This window comes from Thermobia domestica, chromosome 12 (assembly GCF_964235325.1).
Source record: "Thermobia domestica chromosome 12, izTheDome1.hap1.1, whole genome shotgun sequence".
Lineage (NCBI taxonomy): Eukaryota > Metazoa > Arthropoda > Insecta > Zygentoma > Lepismatidae > Thermobia > Thermobia domestica.
Genome location: NC_137465.1, coordinates 145,524,083 through 145,540,432, shown reverse-complemented (window position 1 = coordinate 145,540,432; position 16,350 = coordinate 145,524,083). Strand labels below are relative to the sequence as shown.

At 35.6% G+C, this 16,350-nt stretch overlaps 1 protein-coding gene across 1 annotated transcript in view; it reads left to right on the top strand.

Annotated features, from left to right (window-relative positions):
* The window catches only part of LOC145666712 (putative G-protein coupled receptor No9), a 601,808-nt gene that overhangs the window by 399,519 nt on the left and 185,939 nt on the right, over window positions 1–16,350 (top strand). Inside the window, exon 4 of the mRNA XM_081734226.1 lies at window positions 13,426–13,493. The gene's annotated coding sequence lies outside the window, so the exon portion shown is untranslated. The remainder of the gene's footprint in view (window positions 1–13,425; window positions 13,494–16,350) is intronic.

Here is a 16,350-nt window from a genome sequence, read left to right as displayed (position 1 = left end):
ACATAAGCGAATACAAGCTCCAGTTTGGCTAATGACCACAAATAGGAGCAAGTTTAAGCCCAAAAGAAAGTACGGAGTGAGTGCAAGCCCCGATGAAGCTAGTGAGCGCGATCAGGAGTAAGCAATAGCATCGTCATGATCACAAGCTCGGGTCCTTAGAAGCGCGAGTAAAATAATGTTAATGAGAGCAAGAGACAGCTTGCTCGACTCTTGTAGAGGATTGTGGGTCGGATCTCAAGCAAGTGAAAATCTGAACTAGCGCAAACATCATTGAGTTATAGTGTGAACCCATGCAATTCCGATTGAAAAATGGTCAGATTCCAATACCAATTGAAACTTAGATTGGAATTTCGTGCGTTATACTGTAGCCAATGTATAGAATGTCCATTGTTGTTAAGTCTAGCTATGAAGGAGGTGCTTTCTAAAGACAGAATATAATAGACAAATAGACGCTGGAAGCCGTACTAAACACGGAAGTTGGAAAGACGATGTAACTTGAAAAAAAGTTGAACAATTAGCACACATTGCATTTTGTACATATATTCCAGTTTTATACTCGGCTTCTATGCATACTTTTTCGATTATGTAGTTGAAAGCTCAAAAAATGTGAAGTAATAACCAAGGATTTTGAAAAACAGGTACCAAAATAATAGAAGGAAACATATTAACCACTTTTCAACCAACAAAATATTGCCTAGGATACTAAGACCTAGGAGCCAAGACATTTAATTTAATAAATTTGGTCATTTTTAAAATGATTTGGAGACTTTGTTCCAGTTCAGTTTGAAATATGATGGGTTATGCAATAAGAGAGAGATTCTTGATTAAAGAAATGAAGATACAATCCAACACAAAAATTACTCACCTCGTTAAAAGTTTATTTTTATCCCGGATCTTTCAGAAGTTTAGAACAAAACTGAGCTTTATTCATTCTCAGAAACTCTGCTGCTGAAATATCTTTTGGCTGACATAACTGACGAAGGCTTTGTTTAAACTATGGTCTAGACCGTTTTTTGTATTATCTATTTGATTAAGAAACTATCCATTACCGTGATTGAGTTATATCTAGCGTTGCATTCATTTGTATTTCGTGGCGTTTACTTTGTTATTTTGTTATCTATTGACTGAGAAAAACATCAACGACATGACCTCCTTTTGTAAATTTCTTATTGGTATGTTACAATCTATCATCCTATAACCTTTCGATATCCTACAGTTATTTCATTACCTATAACTTCCACCTCGTCAATATACGAGGTAAAATCGGAATTTTACAACTACTGCCAGACGAGATAAAACAGATTGAGCAAAGAATGGGAGGGAATGCGTAAGATGGAATGTAAATAAGACAGCTGTTCGCAGTATTCGGTTTGTCATGAATCCACGATTGGAGTGTATCTGCAAAAAGATCAGTTACGTCGTATTTGTCGGTCACCACTGGCTTTTATCAATGGTAGGTATGCTACCTTCTCCTTGCTGTCTGTGTGGTTTACTGAAAACATGAAGGTCAAACATGTGTCATAGAGCAATGATCTCCAAACGGTCGATCATGAGCTACTGGTAGCTCGCAGGGACATTTTCGGTAGACATTTTCGTGTTGACACTCAGGTTGGCTAATCTTGATTCCTTCACTGAGCTGACGCTAACGCCAGAGGGTGCTGACGACAACAACTGCTTGTTTCTCCCGGGCAACTGTCATTGTCTGTCTCATCTCACAGTTGATTGTATACGCGTGGAGTTGTGCACGTTATGTTTTTCATGTATATTAGACATTTACTAACTTGGATAGTTTTGATTTCATATTTACTAGAAATGTAAGTTTATGGGCAATAAACAAATGTAAGATTGTTTCTTTAATTGATAGTTCTTTTGTTTGGTAGTTCACAGCAGGATTTTAAAATGGTAGCACAGAAGCTTCATAAATTTGGCGAACACTGTCACAGAACATGTGTATAGAGATTAATGCTTAATGCCTCATCAAATTTATTTCTTGCTGAATATCTTGGAAGCATACCATTTGAAGAATTACGAATTTAGGATCTCATTCAGATTATTCTCTTTATATTTTTTGCTTTGATATTTGTTTCAATAATTTGCTGATACTATTTGTGGCATGTGGTACTGTAATTCATCACCATTGTGTTGTGATACTTTGGGGACTTCTAAAATTTTGAAGAAATAAAAGAAAAATATCGTGAAATATTCTCCAGGTTATTTCCTAGGCACTCCTTAACTTTCTGATGTTGATTGAGTATCCCATACCTTCAATACTAAATCAAATAAATGATCTAAAAATCAATATATATATATATATATATATCGGGGTGAAAGTGAAGAGAAACGCGGGAGGACTTCCAAAAAAATCTCTGGCGTCCTCACACTTTCTAAAAAAAAATACCATGAGCAAAGATAAGCACGGGGACTGCATGACGTCATTCGTCCTACCTTTTCATATCTTCTTTTAACCCTGTATATATATAATATCGAGAGAGAGTGTTTTAGTATTAGCTGTGGAGAAAGGTCTGTCATTGTTGCTATAAATGGTTCCATTTTGTCTCGTGGACACTGACAGCTCTTGAAAATTGTATCCGCTGAATAGTCATTTACCCTGTCGTCCTTCTGCCACTGAATTAATTAGTGACTATTGATATTTCGGTTTCGTTCCTCGAAATGTGTAATGTCCTGTTCTCAAACATATTCTTAGAACGTTGATACATAATTCAAGATATTCGACATAACGACGCCTAAACTCTTCAGATTTTCTTTTTTTTATATTTCCTTCTCTAATATACGATTCAATTGAAAATTACTTTGTAATGACTTAAATAGAAGAATTGATCTCCTACGCAAATAGAATGCTTTTGGAGTAATTGTGAAGTCAGTGCCATCTGGCAGTTGCGAGCTGATAAAGCTATATAGATCGAGGGTGGTAACTAAGAGAGAATGCTGGGCAGGAAATTGAGGAAGACAGAGATTTTAAACTTATAATTACTTTTACAGAAGAATGTAATAATCATAATGAGGAATTACGTAACTTCAAAATTATGTTACATATAAGCACGATATGTCTTATAAAACGGCTATGCTCGTCGTCCGTCTATCCGTTGATAGGTTAACATCAAGAACGGTAGTAGATAGCGAAAAACAGTTTTTCAAAATTGATTTAGTGTCTCGAGAATTGGTCTCACCTTTCCCCTCATCTCTCAGCTAAATTCGGAATTCAGTGTTAGAGTGCTTACCTTTGGTGCATGGGGTCACTGTTTCGATCTCCGGCGAAGTAATTTTGTAGTGAACAAGATTTTGTGGATTTTCTCGAGATATTCCCGTTTTGTCCCACATTCTCATTCCACCAATTATTCCCTCATCATTCACTTGCCTTAATCATCGTCCCTTTTAGTCGAAAGGAACATTATCGCGTGGCATTAAACTGAAATATTTCATTTAATTTAAAACCGAAATTCGTAAAAATCTACAACTACTTCTTATTTCAATATTAATCTGTACAAAGTAAAAGTTATAAGACATAGCGAAAAACAACTTTCTGATATAAATTCATCATTCCAAAAGGCGACACAGTGGGTCAATGGTAGAGCGTTCAACTCTAGCGTGTGGGGTCCCTGGTTCAATCCCATCTCACGCAAAATGAACTTTGTGGTGGACAAATACCTTGTTCGTGGATTCTCTCGGGGTTCTTCCGTTTCTTCCCACTATTTCATTCATTTCTTATCATCACCGTCTCCTTTAGCCTATCCAGCATAACCCTTGGACGTAAAACTGAAAGATTTCATTTGTTTCATTTGAAACCGCGATTTCCGATGTTAACAATTAATGCCATAAAGAAGAAACAGTAATACAGTAGACAGATAGAAATGGTGTAATATAAATTCAGTATTGCAAGAATAGGTTCTATTCCCTCTCTTAGTTCTCTATTCAAACTGAAATTGGAGGAAATCCAACCTGGTTTGAACGTTGATCAACAGAGAACAAAAACTGTAATAGATAGCGAGAAAATGCTTCTTGAAATGGCTTCATCACATCAAGAACGCTTTCTGTCTCTGTACTTATCTCTCTTTTGTAACCGAAAATGACGTATCTAAACCGGAAGTAGTGTATTTACTACTATTTCTTTCAATATTTAACACCCAGAGTTTGGAGGCTTACCGCAGTTTCACAATATGAAACTATTAGGATAATCTCTTAAACAAGACACGTTGAAAGCTGTGCCAATATTAGTAATCTCTGAAATGGGAGTCGTGAAAACTGTGGCAATATTGATTACTCTTTAAAGTGCCGGGGAAAATTGCTTAAAATGAGAACAAATATGAGAAAACTTGTAAATCTATTAATTACGTTCCGTAGCTATAGGGTTTAAGCTTAGAGAGTCCACATAACTTCTAAACATAAATACACTGATACTTCTTGAGCCTAATATTCATACACTTATACTGTGCGATATTTATATATTTTAGAATGAATCCACCAATTAGAAAAGAGATCCAACCAAGCTTACACGAATTCACCTTAACATGATTAGAGATTCTACCGACAAGAGAACATATTTGAGAGTCCTAAGAAATCATATCTTATATATCTATCTTGTTTGTACAGATTCATTCCTGACAACTAAACGTTCAAAATAAAATATGTGCACCCTTGTGTCGCACTTTGAGCTCAGTACAATTATTCTGTAGCAGTTTGTGCTCGTCCCGATTCCCAACAGAAAGTAAATTCATTTTAACATTTTCTGACGTCTGAAATATGAATCTCAGCTCATGATTTGGAAAACGACTATTGATTGAGAGAGAGAGAGAAAAAATATGAGTAAGAGAAACTGGCTTGAGAAAGGTACTTAAAAAACAGAAAATGGGAAATATGAAATTAAAACACGCATGTCATGTTGCATGGAAGAAAATTGCAAAACCACACAGATAAGCTTAAATTAAGTCATCTAGATTTTTTTCGGTGGTCGTAATGAATGTTGTCTAATGAAAGTAATGAGATTAAAATTGTTGAAGATATAATTATGATGATTAAATTTAAGTAAAATAATAAAGATTATCGCGTGTCTGTTGAGGATGTAGAAAAAATATGAGAAAATAAAAATAGGTAGCGAAAATGGTTCACGCTTAATCGTAGCGGAAGATTTTAATGATGTTGTGGTTATTGATATTGAATAGAATGCAATTTCAACCAGTACTTTGTGTAGATGATGAATGCCATTATAATCTCCAATTTTCCGAAGACAAACTTTACATTGTGCCTTAACAATGAAATAACACTCACATACATACAGAGGATTAAAGCGTAATAGTACAGTTATTTGAGTATTTCCATGCATTCTAGGTTTGTGGCATATTCAGTAGAATAATGTAAGAATGCATTTTAGACTTCTATCAAAATGGTCCGAATGAAATATCTGGTTTGACATCTTGTGGGCAGCAACACAACACGGGGATGAATTAAGATCACGCGTCCAACATCACAGACTGAGGACATGTTTAGCAAATAGAAGGGGTGTCCAGACAGTCAGGAAATAGTGTGTTGTTGAATTGGATCGTATGAAAACGCGCGTTGGAGTGTACCATTGCGAGTGTATATTTCTTTCCCAATTGATGCGAGCATTCTACATAGCAAGTTGCAAAAAATATTTACAATATATTTGGGCTAGAAATGGGGAATGAACGCATAATTCGCAGTTCTGGTAACACAGCATTGCAGAAATGAATCCTGGAGCATCGATCAAATCATGCTCTGATGGGCTCCTCTTGAACACCGTGCAAGAAGATCCTCAGAAAAGTGTCCATGATATTGTAGGCGAGTTTCGTATACACCATACTATTGTCGTCCAGTGGCTTCGTGCAGTCGGTAAAGTGAAAAAGTTTACCTATGAGTTAACAGCAGCCCACAAGTATCTCCGTCTGGGGCTAAGCAGTTCTCTCAGTGCATGGAATAACTTGGAAGATTTTCTGCTTCGGATTGTCACTCCTGATGAAATATGGATATTCTATGGCAATCATAAATGGTTATGAGAGTGGGTGGGTCGTGATCAACTCCAGAATAGGGTTCCAAACTACTTCTCTACTCGGAGTAGGTGTTGCTATTATTAAGGTGAAAATGATTCATCATGTCTTTCTCCGTCCAGATAGACCTGTGACTGCGAGTCGTTATAGTCCTAAACTGAATGAAATGTAGTCTTGTCCGTAAGCATCCGTCAATAGCCTACAGACACGTTTTTCTTATGATGCACGACAATTCATGCCAACATGTCTCTAGAATGACGATACAGACTCTCGTTGAGTAAAGTATGAAACCCTTCCCTACCTACCGTATTCTACTGCTGACTCTCTCATATGATGATTGGGTGGTGCAACGTGAGGTTGAGGATTTCTTCTACTTACAGACTCAAGACTTCTTTCACCACAGAATAGAACCGTTCTCCGAGCAATGTCAAACATATGCAGTTACAGATGGCTACTATTTTAAGTAACCAGATATCTTAGTCTTTTTTTAGTTGTCCTTTGGAATCACGTCAGTTGGACAATTCATTCTCACCAAGTTAATATCATCCAATATTCTTTTAGTCTAACGTTATTGGAAATACATTACCAGCAACAGTCACTAATATCACACTTGAGACATCAAGATAAGACCACGTATACAAAACTCTCTGCCAACTATACAGTGTGGCACTCAATTATACAATTACTATCTATAAATCCCTCACCTCTGGTGTAGTGGCTAGTGAGTGCGCCTTTGTTGCACAGGTTCTTGAATTCGATTCCAATGGGAGGGCACTGAAATTTGAGCACATTGCAGAGGTTCAGATTCCACCTTAAGCTGTAGGTTCACATCTCATATAGCCTCGACACTGAAAAGAGACGCTAAACTTCAATAAACAATTATAACGTGCAACATCTCAATAACAAAACAATATTGACAATAGCAAAGAAAATTGATACCTTACTTAGTCCACGTTACATCATGTCTCAGCTTTTCTTGTTGATCTAGTGGTTAGCGCGTTTGACTTTGGTGAACGAAGATTTCGATTCGATTCACGTTTCCCGAACATTTTCTCGTTTATTTTTCCTGTTTTACTTATAGTTTTATATCGCTTTTCAATGGTGTTCATATTTCAACCCCAAAGAGTACAATACTCTACGGAAAACGCTTCAAGAACTTTTTTCTTAATTCTTCATTCAATGTTCAGAAGGAAACATGTCTTCCTTCTCCCTAAATGCTCCTTATTTTCTTACATGTTGGAGTTTGAGATCTGTTTTTAACAGTGTGAACTTATAGGTATGCGCACGAGACAAGATTTATGACTGTCTCGACTCGAAAATGTGCTGTAAAAGTGATGTCTCGACTCGAAAAATATATATTTTTCTATTGGAAGAGCCGTGTCTCGACTCAAATTTTGTCAGGAAAATCTTGTCTCGACTAGTCCCGTGCGCATCGCTATGAACTTATCATATGAATCTGGAACACATGAGCTCTCATGAGAATCGAACTCGGATTTCTAGCAACGGTAATGCCAAAAATATTCGCTTTCTTTTCACATTCGTCTTTTGTATCTTAATTAATACCTATTTATGTTTCGAAAACTACCCACACGATGTATTCCTTCTTTCTACTTCTATAGTTGTTACATGCTGTATTTATAGCCCGAATTACCATTGCATCCGTACTTATACGTTTTTAGTTTCATCCGATGTTTGTCATATATTTTCTTTAACGTCTTTTTTTATATACTTATGCCCATTTAAAACATATATAGAACATTCGCATGTATGTCGTACTCTTAAACGGGAAAGCACAAACTTGGCCAAATATATTTATCCTGTCTTGTAAATTGATTTGGAAAAACTTCAATCATAAAACCCGCAGCACATAGCAAATAAAAACAAACGCTTCTGGTACGTAAGTGTAATGAGATTTCCATTTGATAGTAAAGTCAATCTAATCTTGAACGAGTGTTATGTTTTTCGTATGCGTGTGTTGTGTCATCAATGACAATTGAAATATTAATATATGGATTTGCACATTGACATAAATCATTTACGCTTCATTTCAAACATTACAAACATTTCATAGAAGGCATACAGAACCAAATGACACCATTACATGCTCCATCGTTTTATTTCCTATTTATGGCTATATCTATTAACCACGCAGAACGACAGAGCACTGTACTACTGGTTCCTGTCTAAAGTACGATATTTAATGAAATATATAGGCTCTCGGTTTCTGTTTGGTAAAATTGATGAACTTCTTCGTTCTTACATTCCGTGAGAAAACAGTGTCTTCTGCAAGCATTTGCTTTTGGATGACTACTGAGGTAATGGGTATTCAATAGAAGACGGATATTTTGATTCTATCTTCTGTTATATATATATATATATATATATATATATATATATATATATATATATATATATATATATATAGATAGATAGATAGATAGATAGATATAGATATAGATATATACAGGGGATGGACAAAAAATCTAAAAACACTGCATACAGGACACGTAACTTTGGCCCTCTACTGTACAAGACGTGCTGCGGTTGCCGATCATTTTTTTTTTTTTGTTTTTGTTTTTAATGTGTCATGTGGACCTTCTTCTTTCGTCAGGAGTAACCAGTTCACCTATGAGTGACGTGGTGTGAAAGCGGTGCGGTAAATTGGACGACCTGACAGACTTCCAAAGAGGCATGATCGTTGGTGCCCGTCTGGTTGGAGCTTCAGTGGCAACAGTGGCGAACATTGTGGGGGTATCGAAAGGCACTGTGTCCAATGTCACGAGGGCATACACAATTCATGGGCAAACGACGTCTGCAAAGCAAAACAGTGGTCGAAAGACAATCCTGTCAGATATTGACCGGAGGGCATTAAAACGGATTGTAGCAGCTAAAAAGAAGACCACTGCAATGAAAATTACATCTGAACTCAATTCCGGCCTACAGATCCTGGTTTCATCGAAAACAGTGCGACGGGAACTTCATAAAATGAAAATTCATGGCACTGCTGCTATCTCCAAACCCCTGGTCACAGCAGTAAATGCGAAGAGGTGTATCCAGTTGTGCAAGGACCACAAGACGTGGACTCATAAGCAGTGGAAACACGTAATGTGGTCCGATAAATTGACCTTCACCTTCTTTCTAATAACCGGTCGTGTTTACGTATGGAGAACACAGTCGCAGGCCTATCCTACAGACTGTCTGCTCCAACTGTAAAGCATGGGGTGGTTCTGTTACAATATGGATAGTGATATCGTGGTTTTCTACAGATCCCATCATAACCGTGCATGGAATGATGAATGCTAAGGCGTATGAGGCCATTTTGTGAGACTAGGTTCTGTCCGTGGCCCAAATATTGTTCCCTGATGGCGATGGCATCTACCAAGATGATTTGGCACCCTGCCACGCTGCAAAAACGGTGAAATCATGGTTTGAGGAGCATGACCAGGAGCTATCACACCTCCCCTGCGTCCCACGATCACCAGATCTGAACAACATTGAGCTATTGTGGTCTGAGAAAGGCGTGTTCGGTCTCATTACCCTCCCCCAGTATCCCTTAAGGAACTGGACCATGTTTTGGGGAGAACAATGGTAAAATTTCGATACACCACGATTCAGAAGCTGTATACGTCCATTCCACGTCGGATCCATGCCGTTTTGAACGCAAAAGGTGGCCCCACATCATACTAGGTATGATTTTCACTTTTGCAAACGTTTTAGATTTTGTCCTGCCTCTGTATATATATATATATATATATATATATATATATATATATATATATATATATATATATATATATATATATATATATATATATATATATACATTACCTTATGTAACCACTTCTTATTTCGCTTTGTGTTATCGGCATCTAGAGAAGAACTGGGTTTTGTTCACCGTTCACCATTTCCTCTTGCAATGTGTCTCGCCTATACTACATCAGTCTTTATTTCTAAGATAACATTTATTATTCTTGTCTATTTTAATCTATCTGATTCTTTTCCTATCTCTGTGGATGATTTCGAGTATAGACCACTTCTTTGTGCAGATAGCAAACTGTAAATATTTCGTTTTGTTAGCGTCCGAGTCTGTAATTCGTATGTCGAAATAAATAGAACACATTCGTTGAAATTTTTACACTTTAGACACATTGGCATATAGAGGTACTTCTGTTTGTTCAAATTGCAGCACCAACGAAGACACGTGTGATTAGAATGAGATTTATACTACTGATTTGTTATATGGCTATACAAAAATTATTACAATTTCAAAACTGTATAATAGTTTTAACCTTGATAAATCAATGTTATCTGAATCCTCCACATGCTAGATCACGCGCCAGTTGCAGAATGAGGCTTCAAACGTTTGGCTTAGTGGGAGCGGAGGTTCAAAGGCACTTTGTGTTCAGAAGATACAATCAAACTATCTATAAAGACAAACCCTTACGTGTTCTGTCCTTCAGCATTGAGCTAATACTGTGCGGTCAGGCTTGCGATCTGTCCTACTATAGTGTAATACAGTGCAGAATGCACTTCCCAGTTGTTGAATATGGTCCTTTTATAACCATTACTTCCATCCACTACGTCCATTCCAGAGAATGGTTCCTTCTTCTTCGAGGGTACCGTAACTGGTGTGGTGTACTTCTGTATACTTCAGACAAGGAAGTTGTCTGCCATCCAAAAGCTACATGGTGATGAACTTGTGTACATGCAACAAGACGGAGACCCACCACTTTACTACCATCGAGATGTCAGATTGTACCTCGATAAAACTCTAACCGGACAGCGGGTTGGTCGAAGGGGTCCTGTTTAGTACCCATCTTGGTCTCCTGATTTGAAAGTAGGTATACAGTCCCGTTCTTATCAGCTCATTGCATTTTATATAATTGTTTATTGTTATCCATTAGGTAGACTTAGTTTCTTTATTATTTGTTCTTAATGTCTTTTTACTTATATCTTATGCTCGGATCAGCTGAACCAAACAAATATATAAGCTAGAATGTTATACTTGATTAATGTAGGAGTGTATATCTACTTTCGGGCCACCCTGTATAATTATTTATTAAATAAATACTATTATATAATGACTCATTTACATTTATTAACCATTATGTTTAATCTATAGACACAATAGCGGCAGATTAAATGGAATATTTACTTTTCAAATTCCGAACTTCCATTCAATATGTTTCATAATGAAAATCTTCTTATAACGTAACTAAATATTTGAATGAATATGTGTATATACTGTGTGCATTAAAAAGCTACTTATATACAAATAGTAATCTCTATATTTTAAGCTGCATGAATTACAAACAAAATAAAACTTTAGTTGAAAAATAGATATTATATCTCATATTACTGATTAACAAAAGTTAGAGAGCACAAATAGAATGAAAGAGTAAACACTTTTTTTTTGTTTTGAAAAAGTTTTAAAAAAAGATGAAAAAAGACTATTGACTAAATGCATTTATTCATGCGACTAATTTAATGTAATTATTCGCTGAAGAAACTTTCCATTCTTTCGAAATTAAATTCCGCTGTGGAATAGAGTGAATGTGGAAGGAAAAGAACTTTTGGATCTTTTCTTGTATAAGCGCGAACTCTATTCCAGATGGAAAGGGGAAAAAATTGTGGAAAATCCGAACGACAATAAAAACTGTGAAATATTAATGCAAAAGGTACAATGCAAATGGTTTATATATATATATACTATACACATTAATGAACCAAATTGAACGACCGAATCAAAACGGTAGAAAAGAATCAGTGAGTTACTGAAAGTCACTTCTTAAGTATTTCTTGATATATATATATATATATATATATATATATATATATATATATATATATATATATATATATATATATATATTAACTTGTTATATTTATTCATTGAGGCTTTGCTTTCTTCTGTTGGTTCAAAATATTTTGAAGAGCTGTTTTTCACTTCTGTCTCCCCTTCCGCCCTCCCCGCATATTCAGCCTTTTCGTTTCTAGTTTGTTTAATTAAAGCAATAATTTCCCTTTTGTGCAAACCACAAGCACAAAGCGCAACGAAGAAGGCTTTACACTGCAACAGGTGCTTCAACAGAACACCCAGAAAGGAAACTCGTTGGAGGAAACCGTGATTTTTGTTAGACGAGAAATGTTAATGAGACGTTTTGAGAACTTTGACATTATTCAACGTTCGAACTTAAGCAAAACAAAACAAAAAAATTTGCTATTTTTCTTTAAATAGGAAATTTAGTACATTTTCTTTATATCGTGCTTCACCAAATTTGTGAAATATCATAGCCGGCTATTAGAAACAGTAAAGGATACTCAATAAAGAAAAGAATGGAAAATGACTTGAAATGAAAGAGCAATTTATGATTGAAGCAAGCGTAAAACAAGTTTCTGTCATTTGATTTAATCAGCATTTGTGTTATGTCACTGTCTGTTTCAAGATAACTCACGTAAAATTCAACCAGTTTTAATGAATCTTAGCATGCAGGTTCTTCAAACCTTGCGAAATAAACCTATTGTTTGGGGTTAAAGTCTGTGAAGAATATACTCCTTTCGAGAATAGAAAAAAAAATATATGTTACAAGATAACTTCCGTAAAGTATTCAATTTCTATGTAGTTTAACGCATATTTTTTACCTGAGTCTGTTCACTGAGTAAAGTTGAATTAAGCCAAAAATGTGGAATCTCCGTTTCGATTCTTTTGTTTTAAAAAAAATGTGTTTCGTCAATATTTTAGAAATAAATATCCAACTTTTATGAAACATAGCATGTGATTTGTTTGAGACTAGGTTTGCCCATGAGACGAAATGAGACAGAAATTTTGTGGTGGGACACGGAACGAGATAGAACTCTTTCAATAGAAACATATACAGTTTTCAAGACGAGATCTCACTTTGACGACACCCTTTCGAGATGAGTTAGTCTCAGTTCTTGTCTTGACATAAGTGGTATTCTGCCATTATTAGCAGGTCATTTCCTGCAATTGAGAAAGCTTCATGCTCCACAATCTTCCGCTAACCTCTTCGTCTTCACGTACAATTTTTCTGTTTTGATATCGTCGATTAATTGTAATTTCCTTCTCCCCCTCCCTCACTTTCTTGCCACCATACCCTTTAGCTCGTCCCTCATGATACAGTTCCTTCTGAGCAAATGTCGTAACCAGTTTCTCTCCCTCTTCTTAACAATATCTAAAATTGCTCTTTCCTCCCTGACCATTTCTAACACCCTGTCATTCGTTTTCCGCTCAGTCCAAAATAATTCCCTCCATTCTTTTCCACACCCACATTACGAAAGCTTTCAATTGTTTTTTCATCATTATTGTTCATGTTTCTGATCAATACACTACAATACTCTACACGAAGCATTTTATGACTCTTTTTTTCAACTTCTTGTCTTTCAGGAAGTCCTATTTGAGACCAGAGACTTACTCCTATTGTTTGGCGTTTTAAATTAATGAAAGGGAAGAAGGTAAGTTCAGTCCATCTTATGAAATTATATTAATCGTAATTTTTTTTCTAAAAATCTTATTTGCTTTATATATTTCAAGATCAAGATCAAAAGGAAAAGTTATCTTCAACTTCCAGATCACGTTTCAGCATATCTTCCGTTGTGAAAAAAGAAATTGTAGTACAAGTGAAACATAGCTTCTTCTACTTATAATAATAATAATAATAATAATAATAATAATAATAATAATAATAATAATAATAATAATAATAATAATAATAATAATAACTAATGGAATGGAAATTGAGTGTTACTCCTGTTTGGAAACTAATTGTTACACCCAAGCCTTTGGTCCACTATACACACCATAGGTCGAAATCGTGCTTAATTATAAGTTATAATTATTTACATTTATTTTTATAATTACTTTGACCACCAGCTAACTTGCGATTCTACAGAAATGTTAATGCTCAAAGCTAATACAGCAAAACATCTTAATGAGTTGCTGATTTGCTGTAAAAAATATGCGTTAAACTACATAGAATCTGAATACTTTACGGAAGTTATCTTGTAACATATTTTTTTTTTCTATTCTTGAAAGAAGTCTATTCTTCATAGACTTTAACCCCAAACAATAGGTTTATTTCGCAAGGTTTGAGGAACCTGCATGCTAAGATTCATTAAAACTGGTTGAATTTTACGTGAGTTATCTTGAAACAGACAGTGACATAACACAAATGCTGATTGAATCAAATGACAGAAACTTGTTTTACGCTTGCTTCAATCATAAATTGCTCTTTCGTTTCAAGTCATTTTCCATTCTTAATGATAAACAGCAAAACATCTTCATGCTTAGTAGGGTCATATATCCACTATCTATTTTCAAATAATTATATTGAAACAATAATAGCTCAGGTAGCAATTAAATCATCACAATATATTACTGTAGAAATATACAAATAAAGAGTATCCTAAAAGTAACGCAGGATTTAAATTTACAAAAAGAACTTTTATGTATGCAAGAATTGACAAAGTTGTGGCATACATTGAAAGAGTCAACATTCGTTTAAATACATAAAATAGTATTCAATAAATTACTCTATGTCTCATATAACACGCAATCTTTTGACAAAATTTGTAGTTACATTTTCGCAGTCTTGTAACTGAGTACTTAAGATGGCATGTTGTCCCATTTCTTCTTGAGTTCAGGAATGGTTGGTATGCGTTTGCGGTAAAACTTGCACTTTACAAATTCTCAGAGATAAATGTCACATAGTGTAAGATTTCACTGCCTTGGTGGCCAATTATGATCGCTGTTGTGCGAATTCATCCGCCCATGAAATTTCTGCTGTAAGAAGCCCATGGTTTCGCGCGCTGCGTGACACGTAACGTCACCCAGCTGGAATATCATCTCATCAATATTGAAAACAAAGTCCATGGGTTCGTACTAATTCCATAACATTGCAGTTATCACCTTGCGATAGCAACACCATTGACAAATACTGCACTTCTTTCCGGCAGTTCTCCTTGTATATAGAACCATCCAGGTGAAAATGCACCTTGTCACTGAATATGATTTTTGTAGTAAAAATCATCATCCATTTGGGGATTCTACGGTCCCAATCGATGAATGCCCGTCGCTTCACGTGGTTGCTTGGCTTCGCAAGCTGTTGAGTCATCTGAACATTGTGGGGGTACATACAAACATGTTTTGCCCAAATTCGTTGCATCGTACTCCTTGAACTCAAGAGACCAGCGGCGAATTGACTTCTCAAACACTCAGTAATACTAAAGCTTACAGTGGTTATGTTTTCGATCAAACGCCCGGATACAAACACATCCATTTTGTTCATTATCCATCACCGAACCTATTTGTTCAAACTTTTGAACCATTCGTTTCACAGTTGTTCCGTTTATCGCGTGTTTCTGTCGAAACCTGCAACATAATTTGCAATACTTTCCGCATTTGTAATATGTTATGACGATAGTGTCTTGCATCGTGAGTTTTTCCATGTGCTTCTGAAAATATTGCCAACTCAACGGAAAAAATGGTGCACACTTTAAATCTTTTATTAGTTTTGAAACATCCTTTATTAACGCTTAAATCTGTTTACCTCTTTAATCTGTTTACCTTTCTCTTATTTTGAAGTATGTTTCTTTTCTAATAAATTGAAACAACACAGTTTTTACACATCCAAATTATGCTATGCATAAATATCAGAAGTCTTATAGAACGGCTATATCCGAGCATCCATCTGTCGACTGGTATTAGAGCAAGAAGCATAAGAGATATTGAGAATCGATTTTATTTCAATCATCTTATCGTTCTAAAACTAGTTTCCATATCCTCCGCTAATCCTTCAAACCTGAAATGGTAAAAATGAACGATTTCCAGTTTCAACATTTATTTACACAGTACGAAAATGGTAATGTATAGTAACAAAATTTTTTTGCAGTCGATTCAGCGTTTGATAGGAAAATATCACCACCATTCGCAACATTCTACCAAATAGGAAGTAGTTGAAGTTTACTAGTATTTCCGGTTTCAATATTGATTTTCATAGATCAAAACAGTAAGATATATTAACAAGCGGTTTTTGCAGTCTTTACAGCGTTTTAACAATAGCGTCTATCTTCTCCGCTATTTCTCTATTCAAACCGGAAATAGTATAAATTAACCGTTTTCGGTTTCAACGTTGATAGCGATAGAACAGAAACGGTAATAGTTAGCAACAAGCTGTTTTTCAATCGATTCAGCGTTCCAAGAATAGACTCCATCTCCTCCGTTTACCCTCTATTCAAACCGGAAGTGGTTGAAATTAACAATTTTCAGTTTTAACACTTATCCTCATAGAACAAAAACGGTAATGTATAGTAA